The 17,357-nt window shown below is 45.6% G+C and overlaps 1 long non-coding RNA gene across 1 annotated transcript in view; it reads right to left on the reverse strand.

Annotated features, from left to right (window-relative positions):
* The window catches only part of LOC135099678 (uncharacterized), a 58,514-nt gene that overhangs the window by 24,073 nt on the left and 17,084 nt on the right, over positions 1-17,357 (reverse strand). Inside the window, exons 7-12 of the long non-coding RNA XR_010268274.1 lie at positions 16,786-16,985; positions 15,479-15,595; positions 10,929-11,128; positions 9,612-9,728; positions 5,062-5,261; positions 3,749-3,865 (exon numbers count right to left, since the gene is read on the reverse strand). This is a non-coding gene — a long non-coding RNA (uncharacterized LOC135099678). The remainder of the gene's footprint in view (positions 1-3,748; positions 3,866-5,061; positions 5,262-9,611; positions 9,729-10,928; positions 11,129-15,478; positions 15,596-16,785; positions 16,986-17,357) is intronic.

The raw sequence follows: 17,357 nt of genomic DNA on the forward strand, positions 1-17,357 counted from the left end.
CTACTGACTCATGGCTCAAAGATACAAGTCTAATTAAGCTTTGAACCTCTCTGTCTCTACAATATCATAAAACCTCAACACTCCAAACCAAACCAACCCTGCCAACACCTACCTGTCTCTCTGCCTCAGTCAGTCAGTCAGTCAGTCAGTCAGTCAGTCAGTCAGCCATTCAACCAGCCAGCTAGCCATTCAACCAACCAGCCAATCAATCAGTCACTCAGCTAGTCAGTCAGTCAGTCAGTCAGTCAGTCAGTCAGTCAGTCAGTCAGTCAGTCAGCCAGTCAGTCAGCCATTCAACCAGCCAGCTAGCCATTCAACCAACTAGCCAATCAATCAGTCACTCAGCTAGTCAGTCAGTCAGTCAGTCAGTCAGTCAGTCAGTCAGTCAGTCAGTCAGTCAGTCAGCCATTCAACCAGCCAGCTAGCCATTCAACCAACCAGCCAATCAATCAGTCACTCAGCTAGTCAGTTAGTCAGTCAGTCAGTCAGTCAGTCAGTCAGTCAGTCAGTCAGTCAGTCAGTCAGTCAGTCAGCCATTCAACCAGCCAGCTAGCCATTCAACCAACCAGCCAATCAATCAGTCACTCAGTTAGTCAGTCAGTCAGTCAGTCAGTCAGTCAGTCAGTCAGTCAGTCAGTCAGTCAGTCAGTCAGTTAGCCATTCAACCAGCCAGCTAGCCATTCAACCAACCAGCCAATAAATCAGTCACTCAGCTAGTCAGTCAGTCAGTCAGTCAGTCAGTCAGTCAGTCAGTCAGTCAGTCAGTCAGCCATTCAACCAGCCAGCTAGGCATTCAACCAACCAGCCAATCAATCAGTCACTCAGCTAGTCAGTCAGTCAGTCAGTCAGTCAGTCAGTCAGTCAGTCAGTCAGTCAGCCAGTCAGTCAGCCATTCAACCAGCCAGCTAGCCATTCAACCAACTAGCCAATCAATCAGTCACTCAGTCAGTCAGTCAGTCAGTCAGTCAGTCAGTCAGTCAGTCAGTCAGTCAGTCAGTCAGTCAGTCAGCCATTCAACCAGCCAGCTAGCCATTCAACCAACCAGCCAATCAATCAGTCACTCAGCTAGTCAGTTAGTCAGTCAGTCAGTCAGTCAGTCAGTCAGTCAGTCAGTCAGTCAGTCAGTCAGTCAGTCAGTCAGTCAGTCAGCCATTCAACCAGCCAGCTAGCCATTCAACCAACCAGCCAATCAATCAGTCACTCAGTTAGTCAGTCAGTCAGTCAGTCAGTCAGTCAGTCAGTCAGTCAGTCAGTCAGTTAGCCATTCAACCAGCCAGCTAGCCATTCAACCAACCAGCCAATCAATCAGTCACTCAGCTAGTCAGTCAGTCAGTCAGTCAGTCAGTCAGTCAGTCAGTCAGTCAGTCAGTCAGTCAGTCAGTCAGCCATTCAACCAGCCAGCTAGGCATTCAACCAACCAGCCAATCAATCAGTCACTCAGCTAGTCAGTCAGTCAGTCAGTCAGTCAGTCAGTCAGTCAGTTAGTCAGTCAGTCAGCCAGTCAGTCAGCCATTCAACCAGCCAGCTAGCCATTCAACCAACTAGCCAATCAATCAGTCACTCAGCTAGTCAGTCAGTCAGTCAGTTAGTCAGTCAGTCAGTCAGTCAGTCAGTCAGTCAGTCAGTCAGCCATTCAACCAACCAGCCAATCAATCAGTCACTCAGCTAGTCAGTTAGTCAGTCAGTCAGTCAGTAAGTCAGTCAGTCAGTCAGTCAGTCAGCCATTCAACCAGCCAGCTAGCCATTCAACCAACCAGCCAATCAATCAGTCACTCAGTTAGTCAGTCAGTCAGTCAGTCAGTCAGTCAGTCAGTCAGTCAGTCAGTTAGCCATTCAACCAGCCAGCTAGCCATTCGACAAACCAGCCAATCAATCAGTCACTCAGCTAGTCAGTCAGTCAGTTAGTCAGTCAGTCAGTCAGTCAGTCAGTCAGTCAGTCAGTCAGTCAGTCAGCCATTCAACCAGCCAGCTAGGCATTCAACCAACCAGCCAATCAATCAGTCACTCAGCTAGTCAGTCAGTCAGTCAGTCAGTCAGTCAGTCAGTCAGCCATTCAACCAACCAGCTAGCCACCCAACTAGCTAACCAGCCAGTCAATCAGTCACTCAGCCAGCCAGTCAGTCAGTCAGTCAGTTAGTAAGCCAGCCAGCAAGCCAGCCAGCCAGCCAGTCAGTCAGTCAGTCAGTCAGTCACTCAGCCAGCGAGTCAGCCGGCCAGCCAGTCAGTTAGTTCTGTGGGCCTGTGTATGGTTCTGGTGGGCGTCTGTTTGGTTTGTGTTAGGTTCAGCTAGCCCTCTGTTTGGTCTGTGTTTGGTCTCTGGGCCATAGATGCAGCAAGACCGGTTCAAAATTCCAAGCACTGACGCACTGCACAGACTACCACCTCATGCCTGCTTGGTGTGAAAGAGTCTGCTGGGACAAATGACCTACACAGCAACTTGTATCAGTCCCCCAGATGTGTTCCTGGAAGCTCAGTGTTATGGATGCAGTGTGACATGCTGACTTAGGGAAGGCTGTCTGTCGTGGCTGCACCTTGCTGTGGCTAAGAAAAGGCTGTGTTTGTTTGAAGTGCTGTACTGGTCATGCTGGGAAGTGTACAGGTCACCATTAGTAGTAGAAATGTTGCACTAGAATGAAATTAGTTGGGAAATGTAATGCATAATTATTGGCAGGGAAAAGATGGTGACAGGGATGCTGGGACGTGCTTCACTGTGCACCGTGGTGGCCGCCCCTTGGTGCTTGGCGGTACCTTATAGGGCATCAAGGGGCAGTTATTGTAGTCTCATCTTACAGCAAAACAAGTAAAAGAAAAAAAATAGTAATAATAATAATAATATAAAATTTTTTTTTATCATTGTCTTGATGAGCACAAATCTTTCCCTGCCAATACATAAACAGCACATTTTTTCACTAAATTTCACCATTGTAGTACACATTTATACTAGTAATGATGACCTGTAGACTTTCCAGGCATGACAACACTTGAAACACAACCATTTTGTTAGCTACAGCATAGAGCAGCCACCAGACAGCCTTCCCCCACGTCAGCATGTCACACACTGAATCTGTCAGTCTGCTTTCAAGAACACATGAGGGACTAACAGGAGTTGCCATGTACTTAATTTCCTGCAGATTCTTTCACACCAAGGAGTAGCAAGTTGGAAGTCTGTGATTGTAACTATCCTGCTCAATTTCAGCTTCTATTCTAATCTCTACTTAATCTCCATATAGTTCCATTTTGGCCATAAGTCACTGTTTACTTAATCAATCCCTCCTAAGACACTGCACTTTTTTCAGATTATAGAGCTGATAGGTCTCGGTAGGGGGTTGAGTGGTGGCTTGAGAGGGCCTTGGTGGGGGCTGACAGGGTTTGGTAGGGCTTGGCAGGGGTGACAGCAAAGGCTTCTGTTTAAAATCTCACATCTCAAGCCACCTCATTACTTGAGAGGTGACAAAGGGCTTGGCAGAGCTTGACAGGGATTGGTAGAGGTGACAGAGGCAGGCAGGAGTGACAGGGGATGACAAGGAACACCTCAAAATTAATGTACACGCATGTACGAGTACAGACCGACTGCCCCTCTAAAAATGCTTCAAACTTTCCTTGTTTTGTATATGCTTGAGCACCTGGTACACTCACGGGCACACAGCACCCCCGGGCCGTCCCCCAACACCTCAGGACTCGGGAAAGGGGCGGTCCCAGGCCGGGATGGAAATAAATAAATAAAAATAAAAGCTGGAACCGGCCTTACCTTTCTTGAGGGCGTCTTCTTTATGTCTGTACATATTTCCACGGTGGCACACGCTACTAGCCGCCCCCTGGACACGCCTCTCGCCACCTCACGCATGTACAGACCGACTGCCCCTCTCTGAAAAGCAACAAATTCAGCCCTATATCAAGTCTGACTCGTGCCTGTTTACATTTCTCTGGGTCTCTGTCAGGGCTCAGGCGTGTAGAATGAAAGAATGATAGAAAACGAAAGATTTTCAGGGGAAACTAGTTATAAGTCTATTATAAAATACCGTGATACAACCACTAATAATGTCTTAATAATGCACTTTTTCCTAACAGTATACTGAGGTCGACAAACTGAAAGGCTTTGGAGTAGTCAACAAAGACTGATTTCACTAATTAATTGCTTGGTATGTCAGTCACTTTGAATCGTCTTTTTGCCTTGTGACTAATTTTTAATGTCTCGGTTAGGTTAGGATAGGTTAGGTTAGGTTAGGTTAGGTTAGGTTAGGTTAGGTTAGGTCAGGTCAGGTTAGGTTAGGTTAGGTTAGGTTAGGTCAGGTTAGGTTAGGTTAGGTTAGGTTAGGTCAGGTCAGGTCAGGTTAGGTTAGGTTAGGTTAGGTTAGGTAAGGTTAGGTTAGGTTAGGTTAGGTTAAAAAAAAAAGAGATTTTTTTTCAGGTGAGGGCCAGTTAGGTTGTTTTTGTGGTACAGATTTAAGGTACAGTGACACATGGTACAGTGGCTTATGGTGAAGGTAGACAAGGCCTTCCTGCACCATTAGCACCATAGAGTACAGTGCTGTGGTACTGTAGCACTGAAATATTAAGCAAACACAAAAAAAAAAAGATATTTTTTTTCAGGTGAGGGCCAGTTAGGTTGTTTTTGTGGTACAGTTTTAAGGTACAGTGACGCATGGTACAGTCGCTTATGGTGAAGGTAGACAAGGCCTTCCTGCACCATTAGCATCATAGGGTACAGTGATGTGGTATTGTAGCACTGAAATATTAAGAACACGAAAAAAAAACGATATATTTTTTTTTAAGTGAGGGCCAGTTAGGTTAAGTTTTTGGGGTACAGTTTAAATGTACAGTGACGCATGGTATAGTGGCTTATGGTGCAGGTAGACAAGGCCTTCCTGCACCATTAGCACCACAGAGAGAGAGAGAGAGAGAGAGAGAGAGAGAGAGAGAGAGAGAGAGAGAGAGAGAGAGAGAGAGAGAGAGAGAGAGAGAGAGAGAGAGAGACTTAAGCAAACCTAACTAACTGAATTAATATAAACTTAACCTGATGGAAAGAAATAAAGAAAAAATAAAAGCTGCAACCGGCCTTACCTTTCTTGAGAAGCGTCTTTTTTATGTTTTTACATATTTCCCTGGTGGCAGACGCTACTAGCCGCCCCCTGGCGACACCCCTCGCCACCTCACACATGTACAGACCGACTGCCGCTTTAAAAAGCAACAAATTCACTCCTATATCAAGTCTGACTGGTGCGTTTGTTTACATTTCTCTGGGTCTCGGTCTGGACTCAGGCCTGCAGGATGGGAGAATGTTAGAAAACGAGAGATTTTCAGGCAAAACTAATATAAGTTAATGTTGTGATACAAAACTACAACCACTAATAATAATATACCTCATGTTTTAATAATGCCAAGACAATACAAGATAAACATTAATGACTTACAATGAAAAACAAGATGGAGATAGACAAATTAGGAAAGAAATAGGTTTCTATAGAGTATTACTGTGTGTGTGTGTGTGTGTGTGTGTGTGTGTGTGTGTGTGTGTGTCACTAATTTCTATCTCTTTCTCTCTCTCCTGAGAACTATTTCATATTGCTGTACATCAACATGAAATATCACCACACAAGCCTCTCTCTCTTTCTCTGCACCTCACAACACAACACAACACTTTATCACACTAATCAGTAAACAATACCAAAAGCTCCCCTTCTGCAGGCCTGACTCCTCCCTTTCATTCAGACCCTTTCTTTCCCTCTCTCTCAGCTTGCCCGCCTTCGTATCTGCGTCTATATTTACTCTTGATTCAAGTATACAACTCTACACCATACTGACCTATAGGTACAGTGCAAATAGCTTTTCTTCCTCCCTGTTTTTCCTGTCTCTCTGCCTGTCTGCCTCTTTCTCCCTCTCTACTGACTCATGGCTCAAAGATACAAGTCTAATTAAGCTTTGAACCTCTCTGTCTCTACAATATCATAAAACCTCAACACTCCAAACCAAACCAACCCTGCCAACACCTACCTGTCTCTCTGCCTCAGTCAGTCAGTCAGTCAGTCAGTCAGTCAGTCAGTCAGCCATTCAACCAGCCAGCTAGCCATTCAACCAACCAGCCAATCAATCAGTCACTCAGCTAGTCAGTCAGTCAGTCAGTCAGTCAGTCAGTCAGTCAGTCAGTCAGTCAGTCAGCCAGTCAGTCAGCCATTCAACCAGCCAGCTAGCCATTCAACCAACTAGCCAATCAATCAGTCACTCAGCTAGTCAGTCAGTCAGTCAGTCAGTCAGTCAGTCAGTCAGTCAGTCAGTCAGTCAGTCAGCCATTCAACCAGCCAGCTAGCCATTCAACCAACCAGCCAATCAATCAGTCACTCAGCTAGTCAGTTAGTCAGTCAGTCAGTCAGTCAGTCAGTCAGTCAGTCAGTCAGTCAGTCAGTCAGTCAGTCAGCCATTCAACCAGCCAGCTAGCCATTCAACCAACCAGCCAATCAATCAGTCACTCAGTTAGTCAGTCAGTCAGTCAGTCAGTCAGTCAGTCAGTCAGTCAGTCAGTCAGTCAGTTAGCCATTCAACCAGCCAGCTAGCCATTCAACCAACCAGCCAATAAATCAGTCACTCAGCTAGTCAGTCAGTCAGTCAGTCAGTCAGTCAGTCAGTCAGTCAGTCAGTCAGTCAGCCATTCAACCAGCCAGCTAGGCATTCAACCAACCAGCCAATCAATCAGTCACTCAGCTAGTCAGTCAGTCAGTCAGTCAGTCAGTCAGTCAGTCAGTCAGTCAGTCAGCCAGTCAGTCAGCCATTCAACCAGCCAGCTAGCCATTCAACCAACTAGCCAATCAATCAGTCACTCAGTCAGTCAGTCAGTCAGTCAGTCAGTCAGTCAGTCAGTCAGTCAGTCAGTCAGTCAGTCAGTCAGCCATTCAACCAGCCAGCTAGCCATTCAACCAACCAGCCAATCAATCAGTCACTCAGCTAGTCAGTTAGTCAGTCAGTCAGTCAGTCAGTCAGTCAGTCAGTCAGTCAGTCAGTCAGTCAGTCAGTCAGTCAGTCAGTCAGCCATTCAACCAGCCAGCTAGCCATTCAACCAACCAGCCAATCAATCAGTCACTCAGTTAGTCAGTCAGTCAGTCAGTCAGTCAGTCAGTCAGTCAGTCAGTCAGTCAGTTAGCCATTCAACCAGCCAGCTAGCCATTCAACCAACCAGCCAATCAATCAGTCACTCAGCTAGTCAGTCAGTCAGTCAGTCAGTCAGTCAGTCAGTCAGTCAGTCAGTCAGTCAGTCAGTCAGTCAGCCATTCAACCAGCCAGCTAGGCATTCAACCAACCAGCCAATCAATCAGTCACTCAGCTAGTCAGTCAGTCAGTCAGTCAGTCAGTCAGTTAGTCAGTCAGTCAGCCAGTCAGTCAGCCATTCAACCAGCCAGCTAGCCATTCAACCAACTAGCCAATCAATCAGTCACTCAGCTAGTCAGTCAGTCAGTCAGTTAGTCAGTCAGTCAGTCAGTCAGTCAGTCAGTCAGTCAGTCAGCCATTCAACCAACCAGCCAATCAATCAGTCACTCAGCTAGTCAGTTAGTCAGTCAGTCAGTCAGTAAGTCAGTCAGTCAGTCAGTCAGTCAGCCATTCAACCAGCCAGCTAGCCATTCAACCAACCAGCCAATCAATCAGTCACTCAGTTAGTCAGTCAGTCAGTCAGTCAGTCAGTCAGTCAGTCAGTCAGTCAGTTAGCCATTCAACCAGCCAGCTAGCCATTCGACAAACCAGCCAATCAATCAGTCACTCAGCTAGTCAGTCAGTCAGTTAGTCAGTCAGTCAGTCAGTCAGTCAGTCAGTCAGTCAGTCAGTCAGTCAGCCATTCAACCAGCCAGCTAGGCATTCAACCAACCAGCCAATCAATCAGTCACTCAGCTAGTCAGTCAGTCAGTCAGTCAGTCAGTCAGTCAGTCAGCCATTCAACCAACCAGCTAGCCACCCAACTAGCTAACCAGCCAGTCAATCAGTCACTCAGCCAGCCAGTCAGTCAGTCAGTCAGTTAGTAAGCCAGCCAGCAAGCCAGCCAGCCAGCCAGTCAGTCAGTCAGTCAGTCAGTCACTCAGCCAGCGAGTCAGCCGGCCAGCCAGTCAGTTAGTTCTGTGGGCCTGTGTATGGTTCTGGTGGGCGTCTGTTTGGTTTGTGTTAGGTTCAGCTAGCCCTCTGTTTGGTCTGTGTTTGGTCTCTGGGCCATAGATGCAGCAAGACCGGTTCAAAATTCCAAGCACTGACGCACTGCACAGACTACCACCTCATGCCTGCTTGGTGTGAAAGAGTCTGCTGGGACAAATGACCTACACAGCAACTTGTATCAGTCCCCCAGATGTGTTCCTGGAAGCTCAGTGTTATGGATGCAGTGTGACATGCTGACTTAGGGAAGGCTGTCTGTCGTGGCTGCACCTTGCTGTGGCTAAGAAAAGGCTGTGTTTGTTTGAAGTGCTGTACTGGTCATGCTGGGAAGTGTACAGGTCACCATTAGTAGTAGAAATGTTGCACTAGAATGAAATTAGTTGGGAAATGTAATGCATAATTATTGGCAGGGAAAAGATGGTGACAGGGATGCTGGGACGTGCTTCACTGTGCACCGTGGTGGCCGCCCCTTGGTGCTTGGCGGTACCTTATAGGGCATCAAGGGGCAGTTATTGTAGTCTCATCTTACAGCAAAACAAGTAAAAGAAAAAAAATAGTAATAATAATAATAATATAAAATTTTTTTTTATCATTGTCTTGATGAGCACAAATCTTTCCCTGCCAATACATAAACAGCACATTTTTTCACTAAATTTCACCATTGTAGTACACATTTATACTAGTAATGATGACCTGTAGACTTTCCAGGCATGACAACACTTGAAACACAACCATTTTGTTAGCTACAGCATAGAGCAGCCACCAGACAGCCTTCCCCCACGTCAGCATGTCACACACTGAATCTGTCAGTCTGCTTTCAAGAACACATGAGGGACTAACAGGAGTTGCCATGTACTTAATTTCCTGCAGATTCTTTCACACCAAGGAGTAGCAAGTTGGAAGTCTGTGATTGTAACTATCCTGCTCAATTTCAGCTTCTATTCTAATCTCTACTTAATCTCCATATAGTTCCATTTTGGCCATAAGTCACTGTTTACTTAATCAATCCCTCCTAAGACACTGCACTTTTTTCAGATTATAGAGCTGATAGGTCTCGGTAGGGGGTTGAGTGGTGGCTTGAGAGGGCCTTGGTGGGGGCTGACAGGGTTTGGTAGGGCTTGGCAGGGGTGACAGCAAAGGCTTCTGTTTAAAATCTCACATCTCAAGCCACCTCATTACTTGAGAGGTGACAAAGGGCTTGGCAGAGCTTGACAGGGATTGGTAGAGGTGACAGAGGCAGGCAGGAGTGACAGGGGATGACAAGGAACACCTCAAAATTAATGTACACGCATGTACGAGTACAGACCGACTGCCCCTCTAAAAATGCTTCAAACTTTCCTTGTTTTGTATATGCTTGAGCACCTGGTACACTCACGGGCACACAGCACCCCCGGGCCGTCCCCCAACACCTCAGGACTCGGGAAAGGGGCGGTCCCAGGCCGGGATGGAAATAAATAAATAAAAATAAAAGCTGGAACCGGCCTTACCTTTCTTGAGGGCGTCTTCTTTATGTCTGTACATATTTCCACGGTGGCACACGCTACTAGCCGCCCCCTGGACACGCCTCTCGCCACCTCACGCATGTACAGACCGACTGCCCCTCTCTGAAAAGCAACAAATTCAGCCCTATATCAAGTCTGACTCGTGCCTGTTTACATTTCTCTGGGTCTCTGTCAGGGCTCAGGCGTGTAGAATGAAAGAATGATAGAAAACGAAAGATTTTCAGGGGAAACTAGTTATAAGTCTATTATAAAATACCGTGATACAACCACTAATAATGTCTTAATAATGCACTTTTTCCTAACAGTATACTGAGGTCGACAAACTGAAAGGCTTTGGAGTAGTCAACAAAGACTGATTTCACTAATTAATTGCTTGGTATGTCAGTCACTTTGAATCGTCTTTTTGCCTTGTGACTAATTTTTAATGTCTCGGTTAGGTTAGGATAGGTTAGGTTAGGTTAGGTTAGGTTAGGTTAGGTTAGGTTAGGTCAGGTCAGGTTAGGTTAGGTTAGGTTAGGTTAGGTCAGGTTAGGTTAGGTTAGGTTAGGTTAGGTCAGGTCAGGTCAGGTTAGGTTAGGTTAGGTTAGGTTAGGTAAGGTTAGGTTAGGTTAGGTTAGGTTAAAAAAAAAAGAGATTTTTTTTCAGGTGAGGGCCAGTTAGGTTGTTTTTGTGGTACAGATTTAAGGTACAGTGACACATGGTACAGTGGCTTATGGTGAAGGTAGACAAGGCCTTCCTGCACCATTAGCACCATAGAGTACAGTGCTGTGGTACTGTAGCACTGAAATATTAAGCAAACACAAAAAAAAAAAGATATTTTTTTTCAGGTGAGGGCCAGTTAGGTTGTTTTTGTGGTACAGTTTTAAGGTACAGTGACGCATGGTACAGTCGCTTATGGTGAAGGTAGACAAGGCCTTCCTGCACCATTAGCATCATAGGGTACAGTGATGTGGTATTGTAGCACTGAAATATTAAGAACACGAAAAAAAAACGATATATTTTTTTTTAAGTGAGGGCCAGTTAGGTTAAGTTTTTGGGGTACAGTTTAAATGTACAGTGACGCATGGTATAGTGGCTTATGGTGCAGGTAGACAAGGCCTTCCTGCACCATTAGCACCACAGAGAGAGAGAGAGAGAGAGAGAGAGAGAGAGAGAGAGAGAGAGAGAGAGAGAGAGAGAGAGAGAGAGAGAGAGAGAGAGAGAGAGAGAGAGAGACTTAAGCAAACCTAACTAACTGAATTAATATAAACTTAACCTGATGGAAAGAAATAAAGAAAAAATAAAAGCTGCAACCGGCCTTACCTTTCTTGAGAAGCGTCTTTTTTATGTTTTTACATATTTCCCTGGTGGCAGACGCTACTAGCCGCCCCCTGGCGACACCCCTCGCCACCTCACACATGTACAGACCGACTGCCGCTTTAAAAAGCAACAAATTCACTCCTATATCAAGTCTGACTGGTGCGTTTGTTTACATTTCTCTGGGTCTCGGTCTGGACTCAGGCCTGCAGGATGGGAGAATGTTAGAAAACGAGAGATTTTCAGGCAAAACTAATATAAGTTAATGTTGTGATACAAAACTACAACCACTAATAATAATATACCTCATGTTTTAATAATGCCAAGACAATACAAGATAAACATTAATGACTTACAATGAAAAACAAGATGGAGATAGACAAATTAGGAAAGAAATAGGTTTCTATAGAGTATTACTGTGTGTGTGTGTGTGTGTGTGTGTGTGTGTGTGTGTGTGTGTGTCACTAATTTCTATCTCTTTCTCTCTCTCCTGAGAACTATTTCATATTGCTGTACATCAACATGAAATATCACCACACAAGCCTCTCTCTCTTTCTCTGCACCTCACAACACAACACAACACTTTATCACACTAATCAGTAAACAATACCAAAAGCTCCCCTTCTGCAGGCCTGACTCCTCCCTTTCATTCAGACCCTTTCTTTCCCTCTCTCTCAGCTTGCCCGCCTTCGTATCTGCGTCTATATTTACTCTTGATTCAAGTATACAACTCTACACCATACTGACCTATAGGTACAGTGCAAATAGCTTTTCTTCCTCCCTGTTTTTCCTGTCTCTCTGCCTGTCTGCCTCTTTCTCCCTCTCTACTGACTCATGGCTCAAAGATACAAGTCTAATTAAGCTTTGAACCTCTCTGTCTCTACAATATCATAAAACCTCAACACTCCAAACCAAACCAACCCTGCCAACACCTACCTGTCTCTCTGCCTCAGTCAGTCAGTCAGTCAGTCAGTCAGTCAGTCAGTCAGCCATTCAACCAGCCAGCTAGCCATTCAACCAACCAGCCAATCAATCAGTCACTCAGCTAGTCAGTCAGTCAGTCAGTCAGTCAGTCAGTCAGTCAGTCAGTCAGTCAGTCAGCCAGTCAGTCAGCCATTCAACCAGCCAGCTAGCCATTCAACCAACTAGCCAATCAATCAGTCACTCAGCTAGTCAGTCAGTCAGTCAGTCAGTCAGTCAGTCAGTCAGTCAGTCAGTCAGTCAGTCAGCCATTCAACCAGCCAGCTAGCCATTCAACCAACCAGCCAATCAATCAGTCACTCAGCTAGTCAGTTAGTCAGTCAGTCAGTCAGTCAGTCAGTCAGTCAGTCAGTCAGTCAGTCAGTCAGTCAGTCAGCCATTCAACCAGCCAGCTAGCCATTCAACCAACCAGCCAATCAATCAGTCACTCAGTTAGTCAGTCAGTCAGTCAGTCAGTCAGTCAGTCAGTCAGTCAGTCAGTCAGTCAGTTAGCCATTCAACCAGCCAGCTAGCCATTCAACCAACCAGCCAATAAATCAGTCACTCAGCTAGTCAGTCAGTCAGTCAGTCAGTCAGTCAGTCAGTCAGTCAGTCAGTCAGTCAGCCATTCAACCAGCCAGCTAGGCATTCAACCAACCAGCCAATCAATCAGTCACTCAGCTAGTCAGTCAGTCAGTCAGTCAGTCAGTCAGTCAGTCAGTCAGTCAGTCAGCCAGTCAGTCAGCCATTCAACCAGCCAGCTAGCCATTCAACCAACTAGCCAATCAATCAGTCACTCAGTCAGTCAGTCAGTCAGTCAGTCAGTCAGTCAGTCAGTCAGTCAGTCAGTCAGTCAGTCAGTCAGCCATTCAACCAGCCAGCTAGCCATTCAACCAACCAGCCAATCAATCAGTCACTCAGCTAGTCAGTTAGTCAGTCAGTCAGTCAGTCAGTCAGTCAGTCAGTCAGTCAGTCAGTCAGTCAGTCAGTCAGTCAGTCAGTCAGCCATTCAACCAGCCAGCTAGCCATTCAACCAACCAGCCAATCAATCAGTCACTCAGTTAGTCAGTCAGTCAGTCAGTCAGTCAGTCAGTCAGTCAGTCAGTCAGTCAGTTAGCCATTCAACCAGCCAGCTAGCCATTCAACCAACCAGCCAATCAATCAGTCACTCAGCTAGTCAGTCAGTCAGTCAGTCAGTCAGTCAGTCAGTCAGTCAGTCAGTCAGTCAGTCAGTCAGTCAGCCATTCAACCAGCCAGCTAGGCATTCAACCAACCAGCCAATCAATCAGTCACTCAGCTAGTCAGTCAGTCAGTCAGTCAGTCAGTCAGTTAGTCAGTCAGTCAGCCAGTCAGTCAGCCATTCAACCAGCCAGCTAGCCATTCAACCAACTAGCCAATCAATCAGTCACTCAGCTAGTCAGTCAGTCAGTCAGTTAGTCAGTCAGTCAGTCAGTCAGTCAGTCAGTCAGTCAGTCAGCCATTCAACCAACCAGCCAATCAATCAGTCACTCAGCTAGTCAGTTAGTCAGTCAGTCAGTCAGTAAGTCAGTCAGTCAGTCAGTCAGTCAGCCATTCAACCAGCCAGCTAGCCATTCAACCAACCAGCCAATCAATCAGTCACTCAGTTAGTCAGTCAGTCAGTCAGTCAGTCAGTCAGTCAGTCAGTCAGTCAGTTAGCCATTCAACCAGCCAGCTAGCCATTCGACAAACCAGCCAATCAATCAGTCACTCAGCTAGTCAGTCAGTCAGTTAGTCAGTCAGTCAGTCAGTCAGTCAGTCAGTCAGTCAGTCAGTCAGTCAGCCATTCAACCAGCCAGCTAGGCATTCAACCAACCAGCCAATCAATCAGTCACTCAGCTAGTCAGTCAGTCAGTCAGTCAGTCAGTCAGTCAGTCAGCCATTCAACCAACCAGCTAGCCACCCAACTAGCTAACCAGCCAGTCAATCAGTCACTCAGCCAGCCAGTCAGTCAGTCAGTCAGTTAGTAAGCCAGCCAGCAAGCCAGCCAGCCAGCCAGTCAGTCAGTCAGTCAGTCAGTCACTCAGCCAGCGAGTCAGCCGGCCAGCCAGTCAGTTAGTTCTGTGGGCCTGTGTATGGTTCTGGTGGGCGTCTGTTTGGTTTGTGTTAGGTTCAGCTAGCCCTCTGTTTGGTCTGTGTTTGGTCTCTGGGCCATAGATGCAGCAAGACCGGTTCAAAATTCCAAGCACTGACGCACTGCACAGACTACCACCTCATGCCTGCTTGGTGTGAAAGAGTCTGCTGGGACAAATGACCTACACAGCAACTTGTATCAGTCCCCCAGATGTGTTCCTGGAAGCTCAGTGTTATGGATGCAGTGTGACATGCTGACTTAGGGAAGGCTGTCTGTCGTGGCTGCACCTTGCTGTGGCTAAGAAAAGGCTGTGTTTGTTTGAAGTGCTGTACTGGTCATGCTGGGAAGTGTACAGGTCACCATTAGTAGTAGAAATGTTGCACTAGAATGAAATTAGTTGGGAAATGTAATGCATAATTATTGGCAGGGAAAAGATGGTGACAGGGATGCTGGGACGTGCTTCACTGTGCACCGTGGTGGCCGCCCCTTGGTGCTTGGCGGTACCTTATAGGGCATCAAGGGGCAGTTATTGTAGTCTCATCTTACAGCAAAACAAGTAAAAGAAAAAAAATAGTAATAATAATAATAATATAAAATTTTTTTTTATCATTGTCTTGATGAGCACAAATCTTTCCCTGCCAATACATAAACAGCACATTTTTTCACTAAATTTCACCATTGTAGTACACATTTATACTAGTAATGATGACCTGTAGACTTTCCAGGCATGACAACACTTGAAACACAACCATTTTGTTAGCTACAGCATAGAGCAGCCACCAGACAGCCTTCCCCCACGTCAGCATGTCACACACTGAATCTGTCAGTCTGCTTTCAAGAACACATGAGGGACTAACAGGAGTTGCCATGTACTTAATTTCCTGCAGATTCTTTCACACCAAGGAGTAGCAAGTTGGAAGTCTGTGATTGTAACTATCCTGCTCAATTTCAGCTTCTATTCTAATCTCTACTTAATCTCCATATAGTTCCATTTTGGCCATAAGTCACTGTTTACTTAATCAATCCCTCCTAAGACACTGCACTTTTTTCAGATTATAGAGCTGATAGGTCTCGGTAGGGGGTTGAGTGGTGGCTTGAGAGGGCCTTGGTGGGGGCTGACAGGGTTTGGTAGGGCTTGGCAGGGGTGACAGCAAAGGCTTCTGTTTAAAATCTCACATCTCAAGCCACCTCATTACTTGAGAGGTGACAAAGGGCTTGGCAGAGCTTGACAGGGATTGGTAGAGGTGACAGAGGCAGGCAGGAGTGACAGGGGATGACAAGGAACACCTCAAAATTAATGTACACGCATGTACGAGTACAGACCGACTGCCCCTCTAAAAATGCTTCAAACTTTCCTTGTTTTGTATATGCTTGAGCACCTGGTACACTCACGGGCACACAGCACCCCCGGGCCGTCCCCCAACACCTCAGGACTCGGGAAAGGGGCGGTCCCAGGCCGGGATGGAAATAAATAAATAAAAATAAAAGCTGGAACCGGCCTTACCTTTCTTGAGGGCGTCTTCTTTATGTCTGTACATATTTCCACGGTGGCACACGCTACTAGCCGCCCCCTGGACACGCCTCTCGCCACCTCACGCATGTACAGACCGACTGCCCCTCTCTGAAAAGCAACAAATTCAGCCCTATATCAAGTCTGACTCGTGCCTGTTTACATTTCTCTGGGTCTCTGTCAGGGCTCAGGCGTGTAGAATGAAAGAATGATAGAAAACGAAAGATTTTCAGGGGAAACTAGTTATAAGTCTATTATAAAATACCGTGATACAACCACTAATAATGTCTTAATAATGCACTTTTTCCTAACAGTATACTGAGGTCGACAAACTGAAAGGCTTTGGAGTAGTCAACAAAGACTGATTTCACTAATTAATTGCTTGGTATGTCAGTCACTTTGAATCGTCTTTTTGCCTTGTGACTAATTTTTAATGTCTCGGTTAGGTTAGGATAGGTTAGGTTAGGTTAGGTTAGGTTAGGTTAGGTTAGGTTAGGTCAGGTCAGGTTAGGTTAGGTTAGGTTAGGTTAGGTCAGGTTAGGTTAGGTTAGGTTAGGTTAGGTCAGGTCAGGTCAGGTTAGGTTAGGTTAGGTTAGGTTAGGTAAGGTTAGGTTAGGTTAGGTTAGGTTAAAAAAAAAAGAGATTTTTTTTCAGGTGAGGGCCAGTTAGGTTGTTTTTGTGGTACAGATTTAAGGTACAGTGACACATGGTACAGTGGCTTATGGTGAAGGTAGACAAGGCCTTCCTGCACCATTAGCACCATAGAGTACAGTGCTGTGGTACTGTAGCACTGAAATATTAAGCAAACACAAAAAAAAAAAGATATTTTTTTTCAGGTGAGGGCCAGTTAGGTTGTTTTTGTGGTACAGTTTTAAGGTACAGTGACGCATGGTACAGTCGCTTATGGTGAAGGTAGACAAGGCCTTCCTGCACCATTAGCATCATAGGGTACAGTGATGTGGTATTGTAGCACTGAAATATTAAGAACACGAAAAAAAAACGATATATTTTTTTTTAAGTGAGGGCCAGTTAGGTTAAGTTTTTGGGGTACAGTTTAAATGTACAGTGACGCATGGTATAGTGGCTTATGGTGCAGGTAGACAAGGCCTTCCTGCACCATTAGCACCACAGAGAGAGAGAGAGAGAGAGAGAGAGAGAGAGAGAGAGAGAGAGAGAGAGAGAGAGAGAGAGAGAGAGAGAGAGAGAGAGAGAGACTTAAGCAAACCTAACTAACTGAATTAATATAAACTTAACCTGATGGAAAGAAATAAAGAAAAAATAAAAGCTGCAACCGGCCTTACCTTTCTTGAGAAGCGTCTTTTTTATGTTTTTACATATTTCCCTGGTGGCAGACGCTACTAGCCGCCCCCTGGCGACACCCCTCGCCACCTCACACATGTACAGACCGACTGCCGCTTTAAAAAGCAACAAATTCACTCCTATATCAAGTCTGACTGGTGCGTTTGTTTACATTTCTCTGGGTCTCGGTCTGGACTCAGGCCTGCAGGATGGGAGAATGTTAGAAAACGAGAGATTTTCAGGCAAAACTAATATAAGTTAATGTTGTGATACAAAACTACAACCACTAATAATAATATACCTCATGTTTTAATAATGCCAAGACAATACAAGATAAACATTAATGACTTACAATGAAAAACAAGATGGAGATAGACAAATTAGGAAAGAAATAGGTTTCTATAGAGTATTACTGTGTGTGTGTGTGTGTGTGTGTGTGTGTGTGTGTGTGTGTGTGTGTCACTAATTTCTATCTCTTTCTCTCTCTCCTGAGAACTATTTCATATTGCTGTACATCAACATGAAATATCACCACACAAGCCTCTCTCTCTTTCTCTGCACCTCACAACACAAC

This window comes from Scylla paramamosain, unplaced genomic scaffold (assembly GCF_035594125.1).
Source record: "Scylla paramamosain isolate STU-SP2022 unplaced genomic scaffold, ASM3559412v1 Contig180, whole genome shotgun sequence".
NCBI lineage: Eukaryota > Metazoa > Arthropoda > Malacostraca > Decapoda > Portunidae > Scylla > Scylla paramamosain.